Source organism: Echinops telfairi, unplaced genomic scaffold (assembly GCF_000313985.2).
Source record: "Echinops telfairi isolate 266 unplaced genomic scaffold, ASM31398v2 ScPeMD7_7468;HRSCAF=8506_0, whole genome shotgun sequence".
Taxonomy (NCBI): domain Eukaryota; kingdom Metazoa; phylum Chordata; class Mammalia; order Afrosoricida; family Tenrecidae; genus Echinops; species Echinops telfairi.
Genome location: NW_022111369.1, coordinates 76,041,449 through 76,062,350, shown reverse-complemented (window position 1 = coordinate 76,062,350; position 20,902 = coordinate 76,041,449). Strand labels below are relative to the sequence as shown.

Genomic DNA, 20,902 nt, shown 5'->3' with positions numbered 1-20,902 from the left:
TTGAGCGGGTCGGGAGGAGCGCCAATCTCCGAGGATCCCGGGGGTTCGGAGCTCGGGGCAGGGACTGGGAGGCGTGGGGAAGCCGGGTCCTCCCTTCAGGAACGTGTTCCGGGGCTGGCTAGGCCCGCAAAGTGGAAGCAGCTTCAGGTAGGTGAGCCTGTGAAACAATATGAAGAGAAGAAAATAGCTTTTAAAGAAAATTGGCCCACAGCAAGAATGGCCTTCTTGGACAATCCAACTATCATTCTAGCTCATATTCGACAGTCACATGTGACCAGTGATGACACGGGAATGTGTGAGATGGTTCTCATTGATCATGATGTTGACCTAGAGTGGATTCATCTTCCTTCAATGCCTGGAGACAGTGGGTCACACATTCAGGGAATCAATGGTGAAACACAGGGCTATATTTATGGCCAGTTAGTCGTTATTACCTCAAGTTGGGACTTTGGTATTAGAAGACGCTCAAACACAGCTCAAAGCTTAGAACGACTCCTAAAAGAGAGACAAAAACCGATCAAATGCAAAAATATTCAGTGGAAGGAAAGAAAATTCTAAACAATCAGCCCAGGAGTTAAAGTCACTGTTTGGAGAAAAAAAAAGTTTCTCAAAGAAAAGCCTCTGAGTTCTGAAAAGCAGTCAATATTATCTGTCCACCTGGAGCAGTGCCCTCTGCAGCCGAATAACCCCTTTAATGAGTATTCCAAATTTGATGGCAAGCTGCCTGAGGTGACCTGCCAAAATGGTTCGCTACTCACTCGACCAAGAAAACCCCACAAAATCCTGCAAATCAAGAGGGTCGAAACTCTGGGTCCACTTCAAGAACACCCATGAAACTGCCCAAGCCATCAAAGGCATGCATATCCGGAAAGCCACCAAATATTTGAAAGACGTCACTCTGCAGAAGCAGGGTCTACCCTTCCGACGTTACAATGGTGGTGTTGGTAGAGGTGGGGTTGGACCCAGGGTCGGTGGCCCAAAAAGAGTGCTGAATTTTGGCTTCACATGCTTAGAAATGCAGAAAGTCATGCTGAACTGAAGGGTTTAGATGTGGATTCTCTGGTCCTTGATCACACCCAGGTGAACAAAGCCCCCACGATGCGCCGCGGACTCACAGAACTCACGGTTGGATCAACCCATCCATGAGCTCCCCCTGCCACACAGACATGTTCCTGATTGAGAGAGAACAGATTGTTTCCAAACCAGAAGAGGAGGTTGCACAGAAGAAAAATATTTCCCAGAAGAAACTGAAGAAGCAAAAACTCATGGCTCGGGATTAAATTAAGCTTAAAATAATAAAAAATAAAATTTAAAGCAGTAAAAAAATAAAATAAATAAAAAGTTATTTGCTACAAATAAGTGGCTGGTCTTGTAAAAGTCCATTATGCCATCTCCAGCTTCATTTCTATCACAAAGACCATATTTCCTAATGGAGCACTAATGCTGAAGTGGCTATTCTTTGGACGGATACCCACAAGGTCAGTGGTTCAAAACTACCAGTCACTCTGTGGGAGAAAGACAAAGCTATCTAGTCCCATACACTGTAACTGTCTAGAAACCTACAAGCACAGTCAACCCTGTCTCATAGGATCTCTATGGGTTGAAATCTCTAAAGGGAAATTAGGATTTATATTTGGTTCCTTCCTCTTTATTTCCAACTTTCACATTCCAAGGCACCAATGATTATCAATGCATCTTGATTTCACATTTGATCAATTTCAGACTGAAGATGTTGGTAAAACCCTTCAAGTTCTGCATCACTGACTTTGGTGGTTGGCGCATAAATTTGAACAATAGCTTTATTGATTGGATTTTCTTGTATGCAGACAGATATTATTCTATCACAAACAGCATTTTACTTCAGGGTAGATCTTGAAATGTTCCTTTTTCCTATGAATGCAAAGTTATTCTTCTTGATTGTGCCATTCGCAACATAGTAAACCATGTGATCTTCTAATTCAAAATGGCCAGTGCTAGTCCATTTCAGCTCACCAGTGCCTAGAATATTGCTCGTTATGCACTCCATTTCATTTTAACTACTTCTAATTTTCCTAGATTTACACTTTACTGAATTTAAGTTCCATTGATATTGTTTGATAATTTTAGCAATTTGTTTGTTTACTTTCCTTTGAAATGAGCATAGTTATAGATCTCTTTCAGTCAGTTGGCCGGGCAGCTGATTCTAAAAACATAGTTGCTTCTAATCCAATATGATGGATGTATTTATAAAAAGAGGCAAAAACACCCAGTAAGAGAGAGTTTGTGAGAAATAGGCAAAGTGTGTGTGTGTCCTTTGATTATGTTGCCAAAAGTGAAGCCATGCACTTACAAGTGAAGACAGTACCAAATATTCTGGGATGCCCCAAAGATTAAAAGAGAAGCATAGAGCAGATTCTTACTCAGAATCTCTAGAAGTATTCCACCTGGTTTCAGATGTTTAACCCCTGAAACTGTGAAAGAATCGTTTCTGGGATTTTTACACACTCATTTTGTGGTACTTTATTACAGTAGCATTACTTTTCTTACTTTTTCCTGTTTAAACTCTTTCATAACTTAAGGTCAAATATTGACAAGATTTCGAAAAGCTCTCCTAAAAGATCTGTGATTTGTATCTATATCTCTTTGATTCCTTATGTGTAAACAGGAATAAACTTACTAAGGGGAAGTTGACAATCAGTAACAAATACTCATAATTTTTCTGATTCAGTAACTTAAACTATATCAAGAATAATTTTACTGTTTACTATTTTCAATAAAAAGTAAAAATAATATAAACATCCATAATATAACATCTGTTAATTAAATTGAAATGTATTTATATTAAGTCTAATAGAATAATTTTTTAAAAGAGATATTTTTTTATAAAATTATAAAATTTCATATAAAATTTTTCTCAATAAATTGATTTAAAAGAGAGAGATTGCTGAGAACATTTTCAGTATCATTTCATTTTTATTTGTCAGTACAGAAAAATCCTTGAATGATAGATATTAAATTGATATATGCTACTGCCTGGAAATTTCATTATGTGAAAACTTCCATTTTATATTACATATACCTTTACACTTTGAAGTCCTACAATTATTTGATATAGGTATATGCATACACATTCCATTAGAATTTTTTTAAATTTTGCTTAAAATTGAAAAAAATAAATGGATCTCTTTGGGGCCATGTTTCTTGTTAATTATCTAGCATTCTAACATTGATTAGGTAAATTAAACTAATCAATATTTAATATGCCTTATTCTCTTGGATAAATAAAGACAATATATGTAATTCAAGTCAATTTGTAAAAGGACAGAGAAACTGAATGTTTAGTAGTGAGGTATAAAAAAGAAGAAAGAAGTAATACTGGTGCTGAGAAGCTTTGAGCATAATTTTCCTATCTTCCAATTTTTGCTAGTAGGCAGGCTTAATAATTAAATTTTGAGGTGCCTTAAAACATTTTAAATAACCTTTTATGAGCCAGAATTAAGAGGATGGTCTCCACACATCAAAAGAATAAATTGTTGTAGCTTTTACCTACTGATTGCTCATTAGTGTTGTAATTAAGTAAAATGCTTTCTTGCTTTTGTAGTTGATGATATAATAGCAACCCAATTCCTGCTCTCGTCCCTGCTCTCCAGAGTATCCACATGCCATTTCTGCAAGCAGTTCTAAGAGTAAAACAACAGCCAGCAAAGCAATTGCTGCATAAAGAAGGCAAACATTAAAATTAAGAAACCAGTATCACAGACAAAAGGGAATACAGGGTAAAAAAAAGGGAAAAATAAAAGCATAAAACTTTCCCACCCAACCAGAAGCTCCATTTCAAAATTCATTGATATTTTCCTAGCAGTTGTTAATCCTGCCATTGAAAGTTTCAAACCTGAAACTCAAATCAGCCTTATAGTAAGCAACATATAAGAGAGGACTTCAAAGCAATCGTGCAGTTTTCACTTCCCATCCCTTCATAGTTCATTTATTTTCCTATTCAACAATCTTTATTAATCACTTGAAAATGTGTATGTGTCTTCACAAGCCCATCCATCCATTTAAAGCAAAGAAAAGCATAGCCATACAAGAAAGGGGGTGGGGATGGGATGGGGATCTGGTGATAAAGCCTAAAAGAATCCACTGGTGATGAAGTAAGTGGTTAAAACTGTCTTTTATATGCGGAATTGACTTTGCTTGGTATTAATAGCAAATGTCTCTTCTCATTTTGAGTCACACCACATGAGAAAATGAAAAGTCCTACTCAGTCAAGTCATTAAGGTAGACTACTTTGGGAAATCAGATAGACCGAAGAGTTTTTCAACATGAGAGGCTTCTATCTGATATTATTTTAGACAATGTTCCCATGTTATTCATATATTTTTCAGTGGCTTTTTTTTAAGACTTGTAGATCACAATGTCCTTCTTCCTAGCCTATCTTAGTCTGGAAGTTCCAGACAAACTGATCTAACCTGGGACACCCTGCCTGCTTAAAAGGAAAAAAAAAGGTACCATAGATTTCAGCATCAAAGCAACCCATAGCTTCCACACTACAACAAACTGATGAAGATCAAAGACAAAAGCCATCAGAATGGATTACATATCAACATAGAGAAAATGAAAAATTCTCACAATTGGACCAATAACAACATCAGGACACATAGAGAAAAGAGTGATGTTGTCAAGGATTCCCTCTTATTTAGATCTACATTTAGGGCCCGTGGTAGCAGTAATCAAAACTTTAAACAAAATATTACCTTGGGTAAATCTGCAGCACAGGAAATGTATGAAGAATTAAAAAGTAAACATATGACTTTGAGGATTAAGGTGTATCTGACACAAATGATTTTAATTTCAAGCAATAAAGGTAAATAAAAGAAAAATAAGTTGGTCAATAAGTAATAAAGAATGAAGAGCAACTTTTAATACATTTAATTTATAGGGTTGACAAATAATATTGAATAAGCCATGTACTACAGAAGAATGAAAGATAGAGAACAGCCAGAATTATCCTTGAAAGCAACAATAGTGAGACTTGGTCTTAACTGTTTCAGATATGTTATTATTAAGACTTATTCATGGAGAAGGACCTTATGCTTGGTAAAGCCAGAAACCAGAGAAAAGTCTGATCCTCCATGAGATTATGCACAGAGTGGCTATAATAATGGGCTCAATAATAATGGGCTCAAACATGGCAAAATTTGTAAGGATGGCGCATGAATGGGCAGTGTTTCACCTGCGGTCACTATCAGTCTAAGCCAATTAGAGGGCATTTAATAGCAAGCACTAATACACTTTAAAAGTATCTAGTCAAGAGATAATTTTAAATGATTTTTCCCATTTAAAATTGAACACATTTGGTTCTCGGTTAAAAAATAAAATAAAATATAGGGTAACTGTCGAGGTGTCAATTTCACAATCAACAATGACAAAGAGTTTTATTTACTAAGGCCCTTCATGAGTACTTTAAAGATAACAATTTGCTTCTCTCTAATTCTACGTATCTGACATAAAAATAAGACATCCTTGGAATGGGAGAAATCTATAATGTATTTATTAGACAATAGCTAGAAAATAAAGATTATTTAATTTACTTTCACATCCAGAATTCCATTGCTTTATAAGGACTGTAGCTCTACTTAAGCACCATGGCAATGTTTCCTTGTGTTGAATCCTGTAGGCAGAGCTCATTTCACTGCACATTCATCTAATCGAATACTTCCCACTGACAGTGAAAGTAACTTGTGTTACTTGGAAATCAGCCGGGTATAACCATTTGAGGTGTTATGTCATGTTTAGAACATTCCAAGACTGCAGTAAAGTTATGAAGCTAAATTTCCCAATACTGACAGGGACTCAGGAAACCTGTTATTGACCTTAAATGATCTGCACTCAAGTTTAATGTTATTTGAAAAGTTGGAACTACATTATTCCAATGAAAGTTATTTGCTACATTAAGTGATAATCATTAGAATTACATTTCAATAGGTACAGGAAATACTTGACTTTCCTCTCTGAAACATACCAGGGTGTACCGCCCACCCCACCCCCAAAATTGCTCATTTGTTTTTTTGGTTTGAGGGGGATGGTGCATTTGGAGTTTGTTCCACTGGGTCAGACTGTTAATCAAGTTTTCTATATAGAGGTGAAAAGATAGTGTATCAGTGTTTGACAAAAAAGGCCTGATTTGTGGCAGACAGGAGACTGGTTTTGCCACCACAACAATGCACCTGCTCACAGAGCCATCTCAGTCACCATTTCTGAGGAAAAACAACATGCCTTTCCTGCCCAACCCACCTTACTCACTCACACCGCACACACCTTACTGACCACGCCCCATGTGACCTCTTTTTGTTTCCATGATTGAAGAGGGACATGAAAGGACAGTGATTTGACAATGTTGAAAAGATGAAGAAAAAACTAAGGGAAGTGCTGTCAGTCATCCAAACAGATAAGTTTGAAAAATGTTCCTAAGAATGGAATCAAAGATTTGACAATTTTTTGACCATGATGGACAGTGCTTTAAAGGTAATAAGAGGCATCAGCAGACACATAACAAACAAAAACATGTTTTTGAGAACAAGGGGGAGGGTGAAGCAGAGATCCAAAGCCCATCTGTAGACAATGGAACCATCTGCCCACAGAGGGGCCACAGGGAAAGGATGAGTCAACCAGGGTGCAGTACAGCATTAGTGAAACATATTATATTCCTCTGGTTCCTTGAGACTTCCTCACCTCCTACTACCATGACCCCAGTGCTGCTTCTCGATTCAGACTAGACCAGAACATGTACATAGGTATAGATAAGAGATGGGAGCTCATGACACAGAGATTCCAGGAACAGGAGTGAGAATAATGATACCAGAAGGGGAGGGGGAAGCAGGGGAGAGGAAGGGAGACAGGGGGAACCAATCACAGTGATGGACACATAACCATACACCCCTCTCCAGGGGGAAGAACAACAGAAAACATGGGGGAAGGGAGACAGTGGTCCCTGTGTGATATGAAAATGATAACAATGTACAATCTATCAAGGGGTTTGGGCGAGGCGGGGAACAGAGGAACTGATACCAAGCATTCAATAGAAAGTAAATGTCTAGAAAAGAATGAAGGCAACGTATGTACAAATTCACCTGATGCAAAGATTGTGACAAGAGTTGTAAGAATGAAATAAAAAATATAGGCGATATGATTACTTTGTAAAAAAATTAAAAGCATAGCTTTAAAAAAAGAAAATTCCATTTTGGGGGGTACACCCTCATATTCCTGAACCACAAAATTCTATCATTGTAATATCTTATAATCACTGTTCTCCATTTTCTCTCTAGTTTCTACATTCCTTGCAATGGTTACAGAGGACTTACACACAAAAATCCATTATTAGACGGTTTGTTAAAACAAACAAACAACAAAAAACACAAAGTTAACACATCTCAATGCCAGGAACCACCATTTGTTGGTCAGTATGTAGTACTGTGGCTGCTTAAGTGTTGCCATGATGCTGGAGGGTGTCTGATATTTCAAATGCCATCACGGCCACCCAAAGTGAACATGTTTTCAGTAGAGCTTCCAAACTAAAAACAGACAACAAAGAAGGAATCAGCTGCCCACTCATCAGAACCAGTCACTGAAAACCTTATGTATAACTTCAAAAACTTGTCAGATACTTAAGACCTAATTAATAAATTGAGAACATTTTCAGAGATAGTGCTGGAGGATGGACACTTGAAGTTGAGCTCACTCAAAATGTGAATGGATAGGAGCTGCTCTCTTGTACTGAAGCCAACCATGATGAGGCGAATGGAGTAAAGCCTGTGGGAGTTGAACTTTTCAGATCTTCATTTGCTTATGGGGCACAATGCGAGGTAAGAAGAAACAGCTTCAAAAGTCTACTAATGACAAAACTTGGAATGTGGAGAGTACGAATCTAGGAAAATTAGAAGTAGTCAAAAATGAAATGGTGTGCATAATGATTGCTATATTAAGTATTCCTGAGATGAAATGGACTGACAATGGTCAATTAAAAAAAATCATTTTATTAGGGGCTCGCACAACTCTTATCACAATTCATACATCCAATGGTCAATTTGAATAAGAAAAGCATCTGACGTATTATTCTGGAAATGACATATCTGGAGTCTTAAAGGCTTGTCTCCAAAGAAGCGGCCATCTAGGTGAGATGTCCACTAAGTCTACATAGAAGAAGCTCACTGAAGGAATGTGGAGCGCAGAATCCAAAGTCAAATGGAGGGATGAGTATCAGAGCCTAAAGTGTGAGAATCTGTTTTGCAGAAGACTATGAATGACAGTGGGAGTCCAAGATTATTTGTTGAAACTATATAGAAAATAAGCCTCTCATGAACTCCCTCTATCCAAAATTGAGGGGTAGGAGGAAAGTGGTTACTGAATGGAGTGCAATGGAGAGTGGAATACAGAAGGACAAAGGCTTTTAAGCCTGGCTTTAACAGGTCAAACTTGTCAGCATATTTCCCTGTAATGCATGCTGGAGCTTCCAAAATTTTATGTATTTTGAGGTTGTATTGTTTTTGGGTTTTTTTTTTACATATTAGGGGGTACCTCTGGAGTGTTATGTCATTAAGGGTCACGTTGTCGTATATGTGTTTTGTTCTTTATTAATTTTTGGTGTACAAAAAACAGGACCGATTAACCTATAGTCAACAAGTGGATAATGATTTTGGTGGTAGAGGGGTACAGAGGTGGGGGTTGGGAGAAAGGGTGATGACATCAAAGGGTCAAATAGAAAAAGAAAGTTTGGAAACTGATATGGTAGCAAATGTACAATTCTGCTGGTTGTGATTGAACTATGAAATGATTTAATAATGTATTAGTTCCAATCAATAAAAAAATAAGAATGGGATTGCATTCATCAAAATCTATCTTCAAGTCCAAGAAATCCAATCTGTATAAGTATTATTCAAATTTCTGCACCAACTGCAAAAGGTAGTGATGAAGAATTTGAAGAACTGTGAGATCCTTTGCAATTCTGAAATTGCCTAGAAATGCAATCAAGATGAATTGATCGTTATTGGCAATTAGAAGGCAAAAGTTAGAAATTAAGAGGAAGGAACAGTAGCTGAAAATATGGACGTGGTGATAGGAAGTGGAGCTGGAGATGGCATAATAAAATTTTGCAAGACAAACCACTAGTTCATAGCAAATAACTTTTTTTTTCAACACAAAGGTGACTATACATATGGACTTCTCGATACGGAATACACAGAAATAAAATTGTCTACATCTGTGGGAAGAGACCATGGAGAAGCTCAATGCCAGCAGCTAAAATCAGGCCAACAGCTAACTGTGAAACCGACCATCAATTTCTCCTATGTAAGGTCAGGTGAAAGCTGAATAAAATTAAAACAAGTCCATGAGAGCCAAAATACAACCTTGAGTCTATCTCACCTGAATTTCAAGATGATGTCAAGGACAAATTTGCTGCACTGAACACTAATGAACAAAGTAAAGAGTAACTAAAACAAACAAGCAGGAAAATAAGAAAAGATAAAAGTTGGTATCAGAAGAGACTCTGAAACTTTCTCTTAATCATATAGTAGCTAAAACAAATTGAAGAAGAGATAAAGTCAAAAAGTTGAGTAGAAAATTTCAAAGGGCAATTCAAGAAGACAAGACAAATATTATGATGAAATATGCAAAGACCTAGAGATAGAAAGGCAGAAGGGAAGAACACACTCAGCATATCTTAGACTGAAGTAACTCAAGAAGGATTTCAAGCTTGGAGTTGTAGTCTTGAACGTTTCGATGGGTAAAATGATGCAGAACAATGAAGGGAGCATCCAAAGGAGATAGAAAGAAAACAGTCACAACACCACAAAAGAACTGATTGATATTACAACATTTCAGGAGACAACAAATGAGCAACAACCAATGGTTCTGAGGGAAGAAGTTCAAACTACACTGAAAGCATATGCCATAAATAAGACTTCTGAAACTAATGGAATACACATTGAAATGTTTCGGCACGCTGATTAAGCACTGGAAGCACTCACTCATCTATACCAGGAAATTTGGAAGACAACTGCTTGGCCAACTGACTAAAAGAGGTCCATATATGTACCCCTTCCAAAGAAAGGTGAACCAACAGAATACTCAAACTATAGAACATGTCACTGACATCAGTGTAAATTGTGATGAAGATCATCCAACAAAAGTTGGAGCAGCACAACAGGAAGCCACCAAAGGTTCAGGCTGGATTCAGAAAAGGACATGGAACAAGGGATATCACTGCTGATGTCAGATGGATGTTGGCTCAAAACAAAGATCTCCAAAAAAATTTACTGGCATTTTCTTGACTATGCTATAACTATGGATCATAACAAATTATGGGTAATAGTGAGAAGAATGGGAATTTCAGAACAATTCATTTTGCTCCTGTGGACCTTGTACATGAATCATGAGGCAGTGTGTGCACATAACAAGGGAATAATTACTACATAGTTCAAAATCAGGAAAAGTATGCATTAGGGTTGTATGCACTATGCGTACTAGGATTGTATCCACTCATTCTATTTATTTTATGTGTATGCTTAGCAAATAATCAAAGACACTGGATTATATGCAGAAGAATGCCATGTCAGAAATACAGGAAAGCTTATTAACAACCTGAACTATGCAGATGACATAACATTGCTTGCTGAAAGCGAGGAGGCCTTGAAATACTGTTTGACCAAAGATTTCAGCCTTCACTACAGATTACTACTCAATGTGAAGAAGACCAAGTTCTGTGGAATCCCAGAAGATTGAACAAATCTGTGTTAGATGTATAACCAGAATAACTTTTAGAAGAGGATGGTAATACTTGATCTCCTATGCTTTGTACATGTCACTGGAGGGAATAGTTCTGGAAACCAGAACTAGTCTTTTTTTTTTAGAACTAGGTCTAGAAGGACATCATGCTTGGTAAAGCAGAGTTTCAGTGATAAAGAGAGCACCCTCAATGAGATAGAGTGACAAAGTGGCAACAAAAATGGCTCAAACATAGGGATTATGCATAGGATAAGGCAGAAGTGGGCAGTATTTCCTTCTTCTGCTCATGGGTCACTATGAGAGGCAATCGATTTGAAGACCCCTAGCAAATTTTTGTTTTTCCAAATACAGTACATAAAAATCTATAAACTAGTCAAGAACAATTGTGAGGATGGTTCAGGACTGGACAGTGTTTCATTCTGTTATCCATAGTGTGGCTATGAGTTGCAACTGATTAGCTGGCTCCTAACAAGAAAATCAAAAACATTCTAGTAACTGTTATATGAAAAATACTACAAAAATGTGTTTGGGTCTTCATTGGAGAAGTCTTTATATTTCACTATGCATCTTCTCAAAATATTAATTTTTAAAGTAGTTTTAAATTATTAGAAATATAAAACTAATTTGTAGATATGTACAGAAATAAAACATTTTATTAATAATTCTTTCAGAGATATGCAAAATCCATTTGTTAAAATAAGAAGGACATATTCCATTTATAAGAGAAATGTTGGTGGTATTTACAGATCTAAAACAACTGAGGACTTCCTTGGTGAAACATGGTTTAGATGCTCTGCTTATTGCCAAAAAGTTAGTGGCTCTAATCCACTCAGAGGTGACTTGAAATAAATGCCCCAATCGAGGAACAGTTAGATCTTGTAGCATGGCCCTGCTTAATACCTGCCTTCATGAGGAGATCACTGAAGATAAAGGTACCACAGCAAAATGTGATGAAGAAAGCAGATGGTGACCAGCTATCAATTAAAATACTGTCTGGGATCTTAAAGGATTGTATTCAAAGCAGCAGTTATCTAAGTAAGGCATCAACTAAGTCCACATAGCATAAGCACACCAATCTGTGTGATCGATAGATTATAATAACAAAATGCAAATATGATGTAGGGAAAAATATCAGAGTTTAAATTGTGAACACCCAAGTTGTAGAAGGCTAAGGAGGACAGTGGGAGCCCAAAATCCATCTGCAGAGTATCTAGTCAAATTAAGTATCTGGCAGATCCCTCTAGACCAGTGATTCTTAACCTGTGGGTCGTGACCTCTTTGGGGATTGAACATCCTCTCACAGGGGTTATCTAAGACCATTGGAAAACACATGTGTCCAATTTGTTGGTCTTAAGAACCAAGACACCACTCTCTATCTGTCTCAGGTGGGTCTGCCCACATGCAGATACACCCACCTATGAGTACCCGATGTGAAGATTGTTACATGCTACACCATGCTTCAAGACAAACTTTCATTTATTTGTCATTATAAATAAATATTTCACAATATATATTACATAGTTTTTTGATTAATCACTATGCTTTAATTATGTTCAATTTTAACAATGAAAATGCATCCTGAATATCAGATATTTACATTATGATTCATAACAGTAGTAAAATTACAGTTACAAAGTAGCAATAAAATAATGTTATGGTTGGGGGTCACCACCACATGAGGAACTGTATGAAAGTGTGGCGGCATTAGGAAGGCTGAGAACCACTGCTCTAGACAACAGCTTTACTCTCAGACAGAGATTATTGGAACAGATTCCCAATTTTTCATCTATAAATTCATTTTGAAGCTGGAAAAATTAAAGCAAGCTCAGTAGAGCTCAAACATAACTATATCCTACGTGAAATTCAAGAACAGTTTTGGTGCTTTGACCATTAATAACAGAAGATCCTGTGAGATCTGAAGAAAGTTTATTTTTAAAAGTGGGAAAGAAAGAAAACACAAAGGTAGATATCAGAAGAGGATGATACTTACTCTCATTCATAGTGTAACTAAGGCAAATTGGAAATAAACAGAAAATTTTAAATGGCAGCTTAAGAAGACAAAGTATATCTTACAATGAAAAGAAAGCTGATGGTGCTCAGCTATCAAAAGATATACCATCTGAGGTCTTAAATGCCTAAAGATAAATAAGCAGCCATCTAGCTGAGAAACAACAAAACCCACATGGTAGAAGCACACCAGCCTGTGAGATCACAATGCATCAAAGGGATAAGGTATCAGGTATCTAAGAGCAAAAATACCCCATAGCAATGTGAATGATGGGGAATGCAGAGTGGGGACCCAGGGTCCATCTGTGGAAAATTGGACATCCCCTTGGAGAAAGGCCGCAGAGAGGAGATGAGCCAGTCAAGGTGCAGTGTAGCAATGATGAACCATACACTTTTCCTCTAGTTTTTGAATGATTCCTCCCCCCATTATCATGATCCCAATTCTACCATACATATCCAGCTGGACCAGAGGATGTACACTGATGCAGATAGGAACTGGAAACACAGGGCATCCAGGACAGATGAACCCCTCAGGACCAGTGGTGAGAGTGGCGATACCAGGAGGATGGAGGGAAGGTGGGGGAGAAAGGGTGAACCAACTACAAGGTTCTACATATGACCTCCTCCCTGGGGAACAGACAGCAGAGAAGTGGGTGAAAAGAGACGTCAGACTGTGTAAGATATGCCAAATAATAATTTATAAATTATCAAGGGTTCATGGGGGAGGGGAGAATGGGAGGGAGGGAAAAATGAGGAGCTAATACCAAGGGATCAAGTAGGAAGCAAATGTTTTGAGAATGATGGTGGAAACAAATGTACAAAAGTGTTTGACACAATGGATGTGTGTGTGGACTGTGATGAGAGGTGTAGGAGCCTCCAATAAAATGATTTAAAAAAGAAGAAGAAATGTGCAAAGACTCAGACAGAGTTAGAAAACAAACAGTGAAGAATACCCTCACCATATCTTAATTTGAAAGTTTTCAAGAAAAAATGCAAGCCTTCTGTTGCAATACAGAAAGATTCCATGGACAAATATTGAACAATGAAGGAATCATCAAAAGAAGATGCAAAGAATACACAGCGTGACTGTAACAAAAATTACCTTTCCAGAGGGAAAATATGATCAAGAACCAATAGTACTAAAGAATGCATTAGTTGAAAACAAGGCTCCAGAAATTGATGGAAAACCAATTGAAATGTTGAAACTGAAAAGCTGAAGATCGTCAACACATTGGTGCATTTCTAATGTAGTGCTAGTGAATAATATTGCCGGCTGCTTCCCGCCAGAGCCGCTGCGGTCCGATCCGGCTCGGACCAGGTCGCTGAGGAGCCTGCACCCTTCACAGGGCTGGCAGCTCAAGCGATAAATGCCCGTCTGCTAGGGAGCCTGGGACACAGCTTTGCGGTCCCTGCTGTAGCTGTCTGTGTGCTACGGCCGGCTCTCAACATTGCGGTGCCCCAGTGCCAGCTCCTAAGCCTGCCCCAACCCTCTCCAGCCGACATAGGAGGTGGGCTCTGTGCCTCCCTCAGCACCCCTTGTGACCCCAGTCTTTTCTGGCCGGGGAAGAAAGTTTGCCACTGTGGGACTTCCCCTGCCTATGTAGCCTCTGCCCACAGGCTCAACTCTACAGGCAGGCAGGGAACTGGGAGGGCTTGCTAATCTGAACAGTATTTTCCCCTCACATAGCCTGGCTCCGGAGCCCAGATCAACACCACGTCTCATGGCAGCGAGGCCTCGCCCTTCTATTAGGCATCACTAGAATTTGGAGGGAAAAAGGGGGGGAGGGGTCTAAATATATTCATATATATATATATCTTTTATCTCGTGCTAATTTTCTATTTTTTCCCCTTTATATTCTGTGTTTTCTTCTCTCCATTCTTTCTTCCTCCCTTTTCAGTATTGCTCTTACTTCTCTTCTGCCCCTTTTCTATAGGTTTTCCTTCTATCTCTCTTTTTTCTTTTACACTTTCACTATTGTCACTTCTTTTCTCTCCTCTTTTATAGCTTTTCCTTCCTTCTCTCTCTCCATTTTTTTCTTTTTCTTCCCAAATTTTTTTAAAATTATTTTTTAATTTTTAACTCTTTCTTTTTTATTACTAAACAAAAAAAGGTCTGATAAGGGTCTGCTTTGACAGGTCAAAGCAGCCTGGGGGCACTCACTGAGGCTCCATTCCCCCCCACTCTAGTGGCTGAAACATCTCAGCACTGCTGGTCACTAAGCCTTCGGGAAACTCTGCCTACACAGCAGTCTGACCCATTCTTAGAGTAGGTCATAGGAAGCCACCCGAAAGAATCCTTAACGGTAACACAGACACGGGCCCCCTGGCCTCCCATAAACATGGGGCCTATGAAAGGATCGAGGAAAAATCAAGAGACGACATCACTCCCAACAAAAACAAACAAACAGAGAGACAAAACATAGTAGTAGCAGAGTTAATGTCTCTCATAGAAGAAACAGATACAGATCTTCCACAGAAGGAAATCTTCAGAAGTCTGCTAGCAGTAATACAGGAGCTGAGGGAAGCAGCCCATAATAAGGATGCAATAATAGAATAGATGAAGTCCACAATAGAAGGGATGAAGTCCACAATAGAGGGAATGAAGTCCACCCACTAAAGGAAACAGCAGGAGCTAACAAAGGTATCAGAAGCCACACACAAGGTCACAGAATTTACGACGAGGCTTGAGGAGTCAGAGAGCATTATGAGTGATCTCTAGGACACTCAAACAGACCTAAGCAAGCGAGAAAGACAGTCAGATAGGAAAATTAAAGAAACAGAAGATAGCCTGAGATCAATGACAGATGCTATGAAGAGGAATAATATTTGAATTATCGGTTTACCAGAGCACAACACAATAGACAAGTCAACAACCAAGATAGCAAAGGAATTTCTGAAAGAAAACTTTCCCACCCTAACAAGAGAGAACCAGGCACTCATACAGAAAGCAGAAAGGACGCCAGCTAGACTAGACCACAAGAAGAACATGCCAAGACATATAACAGTAAAAAATCCAACCTCAAGGAAAAAAGAAAATTTCATGAGCAGCAAGAGAAAGGAAGACAGTCAAATACAAAGGAGCGCAGAAAAGGGTATGCGCAGACCTATCATCAGTTACCATGAATAGGAGGAGAGAATGGAGGAACGTTTTCCAAAAGCTGAAGGAAAAAAACACTTCATCTGGAATCCTGTACCCTAACAAGTTATCCATTAAGATAGATGGTGAGATAAGGGTCTTCCAGGACAAGGGAAGACTCAAAGAATATGCTGCAAGACACCTGAACCTGCAGAAGATGCTGGCTGACTCACTATGGCCAGAGGATCAACCTCCACCAAGAACAAACAGACCACCATATAGCCCAGCTCCATCTAGAAGCCAACATGCCAGCAACAATTACCAGGACAATAGGGTCTCAGATGGAAAAGAAAGCAAGATAGAAAATCTCCACTCAAACACAGCACACTGATATGAAGTGAGATAGGTAAAGACTCAAAACACAAAACAGTTTGTGGCAAATATGAATCCATAGATAGTGATAATAACTATGAATTCCAATGGACTCAATTCGTACATTAAAAGAAAAAGGCTTGAGGACGGGCTCTGAAAACATAATCCATCAATCTGTTGCCTGCAAGAGACAAATATTAAGTGCACAGACAAGAATATGCTAAGAATAAAAGGTTAGGAGAAAGTTTACCAATCGAATTCTAACTCAAAAAGGCAGGGGTGGCTATCTTAATCTCTGACAATATTGACTTCAAGATCCAAACCATAAAAAGAGACAAAGAGGGACACTACATAATACTCAAAGGTTCAGTAAACCAAGAAGCATTTATCATATTGAATATTTAAGCTCCTAATAATGGTGTGGTGAATTTCGTCAAGCTATTAAAAATATGAAAAAAGAAATCATGGACTCAACAATCATAGTAGGTGACTTTAACACTCTGCTATCAGAGAAAGTTAGATCACTGGGAAAAAAGCTCAGCAAAGACGCCATAGAGTTAAACAATGTAATTAGGCAACAGGACCTGATAAACATTTATAGAGCTTTCCATCCAAACGCAAAGGATTTAACATTCTTCTCTAGTCCACATGGATCTTTTTCAAGAATAGTACACATGCTGGGACACAAGTCCAGCCTGAGTAAATTCAAACACATAGATATTATCCAGATGTCTTTCTCAGATCACCATGCCATAAAGCTGGAGATTAATAAGAGCATGTCTAGGAAAGCAAGTGCAACCAATTGGAGGATGAACAACGATCTCCTGTGACACGAATGGGTACAGCCCCAGATTAGAGAGGATTTTAGGAAGTTTCTAGAAACGAATGAGAAAGAGAATACAATGTATCAAAACTTATGGGACACTGCGAAGGAAGTTATCAGAGGTAGCTTGATATCATTAAATGCTTATATGAAAAAGAAGAGAGACATGACAGATACGTTAACACAAAACCTCCAACCACTAGAACAGAGTCAGCAGAACCACCCCCCCAATAGCAAGAGAAAAGAAGTAATAAAAATCAGGGGAGAGTTGAACCAGTGGGAAGACAAGAGAACAATACAAAAGATAAATGCAGCTAAAAGCTGGTTCTATGAAAGAATTTACAAAATTGACAGTCCTCTGGCAAAGCTTACCAAGGATAGAAAGGAGCAAACATCAATGCCAGGATGAGGGATGAAACAGGGGTAGTACCACAGACCCCAAGGAGATTAAAAGTATAATCACAAAATACTATGAAGGTCTCTATTCTAATGAATTCAGAAATATGGAAAACATGGATAAATATTTGGAAAAACAGTCTCTCCATAGATTATCTGAGACAGAGATCAAGAACCTCAAAAACTCACAGTGAAAGAAGAAATAGAGGGGTCATCAAAAATCTACCAACAAAAAAAGCCCCAGGGCCAGATGGCTTCACAGCAGAATTCTGCGAAGTATTCAGGGAAGAGTTGACAGGCTTCACAGCAGAATTCTGCAAAGTATTCAGGGAAGAGTTGACACTGATCCTCCACAAAGTATTCCATAACATAGAAGAGGATGGCAAACTCCCAAACTCATTTTACAAAGTCAGCATTACTTTGATACCCAAACAGGGCAAAGATCCCACAGGTATAGAGAATTACAGACCAATAGCTCTAATGAACATAGATGCAAAAATCCTTAACAAGATATAGGCCAATAGAATACAAAAGTATATAAAACATATCATCCACCACGACCAGGTAGGATTCATCCCAGGGATGCATGGATATTTTAACATCCGAAAATTCATCAATATTATACCACATCGAGAAGAAAAAGGATAAAAACCATATGATAATATCCATAGATGCAGTAAAAGCATTTGACAACATCCAACACCCATTCCTAATCAAGACACTCATTAAGATAGGATTGGAAGGCAAGTTCCTCAAGCTGATACAAGCTATCTATGAAAGGCCAACAGCCAACATCATAGTCAATGGAGAAAAGACAAAAACAATCTCACTGAAAAAGTGTACAAGACAAGGATGCTCCCTGTCCCCACTTCTATTCAATATTATTTTGGAGGTTCTGGCTAACAACATAAGACAGTGGAAGGACATGGTATTTGGAAGGAATCCAAATGGGAGAGGAGGAGGTGAAAGTATCGTTATTTGCAGATGACATGATCCTGTACATTGAAAACCCCCAAAGCTCCACAGCTGGAGTACTTACAGCGATAGAATAATATGGGAGAGTGGTAGGATACAATAACAGATCAATAAACAGAAGTCGGTAGGTTTTCTATACACATCGGATAGGGCCATGGAAAAGGGGATTAAGACGGAAGTACCCTTCACAGTAGCTAAGAACAAACTGAAATACCTAGGAATATATTCAACAAAAAATACTAAAAACCTATACAAGGAAAACTATAAAACCCTACTACAGGAAACTAAAAGCGAACTCCACAAATGGAAGAACATCCCCTGCTCGTAGACTGGAAGGCTTAACATAGTATAGATGACAATCCTACCTAAAGCACTTTACAATTTCAATGCTATACCAATTCAAATACCATCAATCTTCTTTAAAGAATTGGAAAAATTGACCAAATTTATATGGAGAGGGAAGAAACCCAGAATTAGCAGAGAACTCCTCAAGAAGAAGGACACAGTTGGAGGACTCGCCTTTCCGGATTTTAATGCCTATTACACAGCTACAGTGGTCAAAACAGTGTGGTACTGGCACAACAGACACAGACCAGTGGAAAAGAATAGAAAACCCAAGAATAAAACCATCAGCATATAGACAACTGATCTTCGACAAGGGCTCCAAAACCATCAAGTGGGAAGCGGATGCCCTTTTTAACAAGTGGTGCTGGAAACAATGGATATCTACATGTAGAAAGATAAAACAAGATGTTTACCTCACCCCATGCACAAGAATAAGCTCAAAGTGGATCACAGACCTAAAAGTTAAACCCCAAACCATCAGGACCAAAAGAGGAAAACAGTTAACCCCCTAAGGAAGTGGGTAAAAGAACTGAAAAGAGCCTTCACTTGGGAGGAGACCCTGATGTCCAATAAGCATATGAGAAAGTGTTCCAGATCATTAGCCATAGAGAAATGCAAATCAAAACAACCATGAGATACCACCTAACACCCCTGAGGCTAGCTCAAATCAGCAAATCAGAGAATAGCAAGTGTTGGAGGAGCTGTGGTGAAGTAGAAACCCTCCTCCACTGCTGGTGGTCGTGTAGATTTGTACAGCCACTGTGGAAAACAATTTGGAGATACTTAAAGAAAATGGAAATTGATCTACCTTATAACCCAGCCATCCCTCTACTGGGCATATACCCGGTGGAAGCAACAAATACAACATGACCAGTCATCTGCGCTCCAATATTTATTGAGGCAAAATTCACAATCGCAAAGACTTGGAAACAGCCTATGCTTCCATCGATAGATGAGTGGATTAGTAAACTCTGGCACATACACACAATGGAGTACTATGCAGCATGGAAAAGCATGGACGATCACATGAAACACGTCACTTTGTGGAAAGAGCTGGAAGGAATCATGTTAAGCGAGGTAAGCCAAACTCAAAAGGAAAGGTATAACATGAGTCTCCTGAGGTAAGTACAATCAGCACGCCAGGAATAGAAGAAAAAACACCCATCTCGCAATAAATGGGTGGAAGCATAGACAGTTGTAGGGAGGGCAGGCCACACCTAGGGTGGTACATGAGAGTCCAACATAAAGAAGGGGAAGTGGGGAAGGTGGAGGGAGAAGGGGGTGGGGAGAAACTGAGGTGATGGCATGAGGGAACAGGGCACTAACCCACCCAGGGGGAGAGTATTGGTTGTGTACCCACAGAACTGGAACGTGCATATAGACCCCACAAGGACACGGCAAACCAGGAGGGCAACGTAACACACAGTGGAATCCACAAAGAGACTGGACCATATGCCGGCCCTAACCAGAATTACCCCGACCCCCACCATGGAATGGAGTACCACAGAAAATGGAAATAGATCGGCTAGTGTGAGAAAGGAACTGACCTACCACAGCACACTCAGAAGGAAGCTGAAGCAAAGGAAGGAGGAAGAACGAAGCGGAGCACACCTGGGCCCACCAAGCTCAGAGGATGATAGCCCACCTTGAAGGGCCCAATGTACAGAGAGGACCATATGGCCAGCCCCACAGAGAGATGCAACATCCTGCACTGACACGTGGCCCTACACGGGACACCACTGGAGACACAGTGTGGGATGTGCGACTGAGCTGACCCCACCACAGTGAGGCAAAACACTGGGGTCATGCAATGGAGCGGCAGGGAAGCAGAGCAAGGAGGTCCCGAGGGAGTACAAAGGATAGACTTTGGGGCCAGGACGTGGCACCCCATCAGACTCATCTGGAAAACAGATCTTGAATTACTAACAGGCTTTTTTTTTTTCTTTCCTTTTTTTCTGCCTATTTGTTTTGTTTTTGTCTCCTCTTAAATTTTGTATATCAGTGGATTTTTTCTTTGTTAACTTGCCTGTGCTGCTGCCATTGTCACCATGCTTTTATGTGCCACACTGGTGCTGTCAAAGCAATCCTCAATTTATGCACATATTAATATATCTGCAGGTCCACCTAGATAAGAGAGGCTGGACAAA

At 39.1% G+C, this 20,902-nt stretch overlaps 1 pseudogene; it reads left to right on the top strand.

The window, feature by feature from the left end:
• The first annotated feature begins 216 nt into the window (after window positions 1-216).
• On the top strand, window positions 217-1,039 carry LOC101646160 (annotated as a pseudogene).
• The last annotated feature ends 19,863 nt before the right edge of the window (window positions 1,040-20,902 follow it).